At 40.6% G+C, this 6945-nt stretch overlaps 1 long non-coding RNA gene across 2 annotated transcripts; it reads left to right on the top strand.

The window, feature by feature from the left end:
- The first annotated feature begins 828 nt into the window (after positions 1 to 828).
- On the top strand, positions 829 to 2736 carry LOC135245160 (uncharacterized). 2 transcript variants are annotated; one of them, XR_010327170.1, is made up of 3 exons: positions 829 to 1001; positions 1579 to 1742; positions 2508 to 2736. It is a non-coding gene; the product is annotated as an uncharacterized LOC135245160 (long non-coding RNA). The 2 variants fall into 2 exon arrangements; XR_010327169.1 differs by having other exon boundaries at positions 1579 to 1715; positions 2508 to 2735.
- Positions 2737 to 6945: the final 4209 nt, after the last annotated feature.

Below are 6945 nucleotides of genomic sequence, written 5' to 3'. Positions count from 1 at the left end.
CCTTGGTGACTGCTCGCTGTGGCAACAACCTTTCTGAAGGCATGCAAACAGAACTGCTGGTAATCGTTTCAAACTGACTTAGGACTGTTTGCCTTTGCTGCAACAGATTTTGGTTTCAGTGTCGTGCGTAGTGTAGTTTATAAATATGGAATACGTTTTATTTATTTTTGTGTTTTATTATGGTATATTCCATGTTTTCCTTTTGATATCTTTTTCCAGCAAGTACTAGGAGAGCCACCATTTTTGCATTCTGTGTATGTACAAACGTAATACATGACCAGGAGGTCTGTAAATAGTCAAGGAGGAAGCCTTGTTATTTCTCCCTCATTTTTCCTGTTGTTCATTAATAAAAATGAACCGTAACTCACCGATTAATATGCTCAATGCTCATTTTACAATTAGTCATAATGTAGCTGTATTGTTGATCTTCATATCATGTAATGTGAATTAGTGATACCTTCCAAAAAATGGATACTGACACTGTACATATTTTTCACAATGCCAAGTAATGGCCATCACAGCTAGTTCCAGCAGGATACAGTAGTAGGCCAATAGGGGAAGTAATATCCATTTGGGAGAGTCCTCAAATTAGCAAACACATCATTAACTGGGCACACAATAACTTATGGAAAGTAAACATATTGAATAGATAGTAAAATAACAAATGTGATGAACTTTAGATTCCATGGTTTTTCTGGTAATCTTCTGGGCCTCTTTTGTAAGTAGCACCTACTACGTTGTCACGTCTGACAACTTTCAATAACTGACGTGTGTCGAAAGTGGAGACCTAGTTTCCGTGAGGGTTTCCTCTTGTGCCTTGAGATTGAGGACAGAGCACTTTGGTTCGGAAAGCTCACGAGAAAGGAAGACATTTTTAACAGCAGCTGAATGGCGTGTTAAATATAGGACTTTTTACACTTAGAGTCCATTAGAGAAACCCGCTGCTACAAGAACAAGATGAACAGAAACCCCTGAGCCGCAAATCTCCCACTGGAAAGCATGTGAGTGTGCGTGTGTGTGTGTGGTGTGTGTGGTTGTGTGAGCACACATTTCGGTAGCTTCATGTTCATGTAGTGATATGTGAGTGAGTGAACTATATGTGCGCTGTGTCTGTTCCTCTGTAAACATGCCTGTGTATAAGGAGGTGTGTGTCTGTGTTTGTGTTTGTGCGTGCGTGAGTGTGCATGTGAATGTGTCTATGCATATCATGTCTTCATGTACTATGCGAATGTGCATGTGCCTCAGAATTGCATGTGCGTCCTTGCACATTTTGAGCTTTGCAAATTTTCTGCGTGTGCTGTGTGTCCTTGTGTATGTATGATGTTTGTCTGTTAACATCAATGTGTGTTTTGGTAAGATGATTTGAATCAATACACATTTGGCCTTACTTTTGAAAAAGTTATGAAATCAGAAATCCTGTTTGTGTCTGTATGTGTCTGTGAGCACCCGTGTGGGTGTCCCTGTGCACCAGGGTTTTTTTCTGTGTGCAAGCCTGTGTGTGTCTGTGTGTTATGATTGAAACTCACTTGTGTCATGTTCATCTGTTCCCTCTATCTACTGGATGTTATCACTTTGCAGGGGTAAGAACCTCCGGCCACTCAGAGAAGCCATTTCTGTTTCCTCATGAACCAGCAGAATGAATGACCATTATTAAAGGAGACCTGACCATGCCTCAGGCATGGCCACCATCCAAGCAGCATACCGGGAGCAGGGAGGTATTAATTCATCTTCTTAATCCTGAGGTTCGTGCTGCGGTCTCATGTGCTTACATCAGCAACATGCAATCCCAGAGGTCACTGTTCTCTGGTTTCTTACCTCCCTATCTCTCCCTGACAATGCGAGGGGCATTGGTGGGATTTAAAAAAAAAAAAACTTGCCTCAGAAACCAGGGCCAATGTGAGTTAATGATAACTCAAGCAGACATGGTTGTTTCTTTTTTTGGGGGGGGGGGGGTTTGTATACTTCCTGTCTTAACACTGGATTCTGAAATGGCAGCCTTTTTAAGTGTGTTTGCAGTATAGGCTTTCATAATTTTAATGAACAACTTGGGAATTTCAGATTCCTGGGTAAAGAAATAAGTATGCAGCTGTTGCACACTAGTTAAACAAGAGAGAAAAGAGCTTGCTTTTGATGCCGGAAAAATAAAATTGACAAAAAAAGATCAAACAATGGATCACCCTGCTTGAATTTCTAAATAAAATTTTAAAAAATAAAAATAAAAATGGGCAAAACGTCCAATGCAGTAATGTTCAGTTCTGCTAAAAATGTCATGCTTTTTTCATTTTTTTCATATTTACATTATATATAATGAAAATTGTGTGTTGCTGCCAGAGGAGCAGTATGTTAGTGGCTGATGAATTTGATAATAAGTACAGTCACCATGTTGTTTCACGCACCAAATTATACAGTATAACCCAATCAAAACACATTTCTCTCCCTCATAAAGCACACTGATTGATTAACATCAGTGAATGAGCCATCGTCAGTGATTGCTCCTCTCGTTTGAGGTTCATGAAGCCTCAGTCCCCTATAACCATATGCGAGAACTCCATGAAAGAGGGATGACAACATTACTAAGAAGAAATTTATCTTCCACATCAATGGAACAGCTTGAGTTAATCATTTCATCCCATCCCAGCCATCAATGGGGTCTTCTGCACCACCAGTTTTCTAGAGATATAGTCTATGCACTTCCATGATTTTGTATTGGTGTACTGCAAAAAAATCAAATTAAAATATCACACACAATGCTCCCAGTTGATTTATTTACAGCATCATTTACGGCAAGGTTTTGAGCGTTCATTCTTTATCACCTGAGATCCTGTAACTTCTCAAAGATTAGATCAAACAAATCACTTACGAGCACATATTTATGCACTATACTAATGGTACCATGTTCTGTACATTAATGTGTGCCCATTATTGTGATTTTGTATGGGTATGGATAAATGAGTAGTCTCAGACCAATACAAGGACCTACCTAACCTGGGGAAATTGTATTTCCATATTTGGAGAGACAATCCAACGATTCATAAACCCTCACCGGTGAACTTTGGAGAGAAATGGTGTATCATCAATACTGACTCAATTAAATTCAAATCAAATTGACTTGAATCCATTGATTACTACAAAGGGATGTTGAGTCAAGCAAGTTTGAGAAACAAAAATCTGATCTACTTATCTGCATTGAGACTGGAGCAACTGTAAATAATGCTCGGAATTCAACTTGTTTGAAGCTGTGAACCGAATGGACGTCAGTAAAGAAAAAGAGAAAATACGGAGATGAAGGAGGACTTTCAATGCGGGGTGAATTTTTAATTAAAGCAACAGTATTCCAAAGAACGCGTGACTGGAATCAGTCGGGCATGTCTCCCCTTTCTCTCGACTGTCAGTCAGGTTTCCACAAGCTAGGATTCACGGTAGGCGCAGCCAAGGAACTTAAGAAAGGTATTTAATGGAGGCCGCCCATAGCACGCTTTTAAACTGTTGTTGCTGTGTGACCGTGGCTGCTAAGGTTGCCAGCATAGCATAGTGTGAAAGAAAATGGTGGCAGAAAGTGTGACAAGGCAAAGGCAAAACAATTAAATATAGCTAGACACCAAAATCTTTTAGGCTGGTTTATGTAAGGGTGCTCATGTCCATTAAAAAAAAAATGTAGAAAGTGTAGAATATGCACATTGGATTATATGTTTTATTAGCCTGTAATATTTACAAGTAATTAGCACTGAGCTGAAAGATATGGTGAAGGGAACATATTTAATTAAACATTTACACAATTTAAATGTAAGTAAATTCTGTAAACTGCCATTAAATTAAACCAATTTAATAAATTTTACCAATAGTGCATGTAAAACCATTTATTCCCATTTTTAAAAAATCCAATGAGATTTAATTCCATACGCTGGCCAATAGGTCTGCTTGTTTGAGCGTGGAGACAAGAAGGGATCGCTGGTTTTTATTTAAGTTTAGGGCAAGTATGCATATCACAAGTCAGAATTAAAAATGTGAAATACGCTCCTGGTGCCATGGTTCTCCAGTCATAATGACCTTGCTGTAAGGCACTGCGAATAGTAACCTTCCTTTATGTAACTTGATTGCTACACAGATGCTTGTCCTGCCTACTCTACCCAGAAGCACTTCACAGTCAACTCCAGGTGTGGAGGGGCTTTGATGCATGACAGCCCCGCCAGGGGTGAAAAAGAGAGAGGTGGAACTGGAAAATTCACACGTTTAATTGTTGTAAAAAATTCTTCTTCCCAAAGGGAGGAGCACGAGGGGGGGGGAAAGCCGTGGGAGAACGGTTTCGGTTAATGACAAGAAAGATAAACCAGCGTGGATGTTATTTTCAGATCGCGTTTACAAAGCGCGGCACACCTGCCGGTTGAATCCCGGCACGGATCCTGAGGTCTCGTGCGTGGGGCACCATGAAGGGCTGCCGGAAAGCTGCAGGTCTGACTGATTTAGTGCCTTTCACCTGCGCGTCTGCCATGGTGCCCTACATGGGAAACTCAATAAAGGCACACACAGCAGATGGACGCGGGTACATTATTAACCACTTGCAGTGCAGGTTCTGTAAAATAGCTGCGCTTGGCAAGTGATATTGTAAGAACTTGATTAAAAAGAATGTTCTGTTCGGCTCTTCCGCAGATAACACATTTTTCCCTGTTGGCTATGTCTGTTTGATTCTCAAAGCGCAAACGGTTTCTTTTGGTTGATCTGTTGCTATGGGAGTTCTCCACCAAAAGAGACTGATTTACATAAACCAGCTAGGATTTTGCTCTATGACTGCTTCTCCGCACTGATTTGCACAACTATGTGATGTGTTGCGGATTCACGGTGAACCAATCACTGAGGATGGCGTCTGGTTTGCTTTCATTATCTGTCAGTTACTTCTGCCAGAGTGATGCTCCATCTATTGAGCCGTGTTATAATTAAGAGCCTAAATGAGTAGAAAGATATATTTAGAAATTATATACATCAAGCTGGCTACAATGTCCAATGCAAGCTTTGTAATTTGAGTAACTCTTAAATTCATTGCCTCTGGAGTTAGACAAATGCAGTAATCACCTGTATTTTAATTCATTTGGCATTTCAATAATTACAATACAATACATGATACCCTATCATAAACACTGATCACTCTCTTGCTCAGGTTTTACAACAACAGTGCTCAGTCTGGGCATCAAACCTACAACCTTCAGCCACAACCCACGATCCCACACAAGTTTAACGGCATCGCTGCTCGGTAGCCCCAGGGGTTACAGCATTCAATCCCTCATCTGTTTGTCTGTCTGCTGCCCTGTTGCTATGGGAATTCTCCTGTCAGAACCCCCCCACCCCCACCCCCACCCGTACCCCACCCTCTTGCTCCCTCACCCCCTCGACATGCCGGTGATGCAGTAGGTCAGATCTGTCTCCAAAGGCCACAGAGGACAGGCAGGAAGGTGGAAGGCCGAAGCTGAATCGCCTCTTCCCGGTGCATGACCTTTCCAGTCCTGGCTATGGGCAGCAATGGCTTCGTAGGACCTGACTCACAGTTTCACAACGCTTTTTATTGCAATTGGTAATCAGCATTCACTGCTTTGTTTGGTCAATAAGTTTCATCTATGTTAACATCTTCTGAACAGCCAGTTTTAATAAATCATTTAACTGCTTCAACTTGAAGTGAATTTTGCCCCTCAATGACCTGCAGATCAATGGCAGGCTCAGATAAAGAGTTAAAATCAACGAACTCAAAATAGATACTTTTTTTACCCGCATCTTTATTTCCAGGCACATAGTTTCCTCAAATGTTGCTAATGAGAGCTACAGGTTGTGTACAGGCTATAGGCACATTAAATCGTACCCATAACCAGCAATACATAATTCATTTGTACCATGATTTGCTTGTATAAGATACGTATTAGTATCCAAATAGAACATTATTGTAATTTCAGGGTATAGTTGGGAAGTGTGTTCCTTAAACTCCAGAGACCCTCATATGAGGATATCATTTTCTCTCATAAACTACTTCCTGTTCAGAGACATTGCTTAGTTTCCATAGTTATCAGGTGCTACTCGTTATAAATAGCAAGGAGAAATGAGAAATACACTCAAAAACTTGGTCCGGGTCCCGGGAGGTTAAAGAACAGAAAACTCTGCTGTTTCTTTATTTCTGAGAGTGTAAAATACAAATAAAAAAGGCCTCTCTTAATCGATAGGCTGAATTACCCTTTGTGTCTATGAATAAGGCACTTGATGAAACAAAACAGACTCCCCCATCACATGAATTACCACATGTAATGCTGTTAATGATAACTGCTGATGATGAGGATGACTTCAGATCCATTTGTCAATATTTAGGGAAAGTGGACACAAATGCTGCCATGTTGCACATGTGACCAGAGACTCTTTTTTTTTTGTTTTGCTATTGCTGTTTATTATATTTCAGTCTGGTGGTTTCCAGCGTTGTTATCGATAGTGCCTGCCAGGGAGGAACGGAGGCATTCCAGTCACAGGAGGGGGGGGGGATCAGATTAGAAATAGCGAGAGTGTAAAAGAAAAGCCTCACATCGGAGCGTGGAGATGGAACAGTCGAGCGCACCATAGCAATGAGATGAGAAAACCTCATGTTGTTAACCCTCTGTCTCCTGGGATGGATGGTGAAATGTATTCTTCAAATATGTTTACTGTATCGTGACTGCGAAAGGCAGTGTATGGAGACGTATACAAAGTGATGTGTCTGAACACCATTGTGTCTGAAAAGTTGTTCTGAATGACTTACAGTCCCACCGTGTTCTCATCATACCAATTCTATTCTATTTAAGTTCGATTTTACCAAAAAATTCACCCCGCAATGTTTCACATTATTATACGTTGCAAATGGGGGTGTGTCCAATTCAAAATGCCCTAATATTCAAAATAATAAATGTAATGATTTTCAGAGGATGAGATTAGCTGCCAAAC

Source organism: Anguilla rostrata, chromosome 18 (assembly GCF_018555375.3).
Source record: "Anguilla rostrata isolate EN2019 chromosome 18, ASM1855537v3, whole genome shotgun sequence".
NCBI classification, from domain to species: domain Eukaryota; kingdom Metazoa; phylum Chordata; class Actinopteri; order Anguilliformes; family Anguillidae; genus Anguilla; species Anguilla rostrata.
Note: the sequence above shows the minus strand (reverse complement) of the source record. Positions and strands in the feature narration are given on the sequence as shown.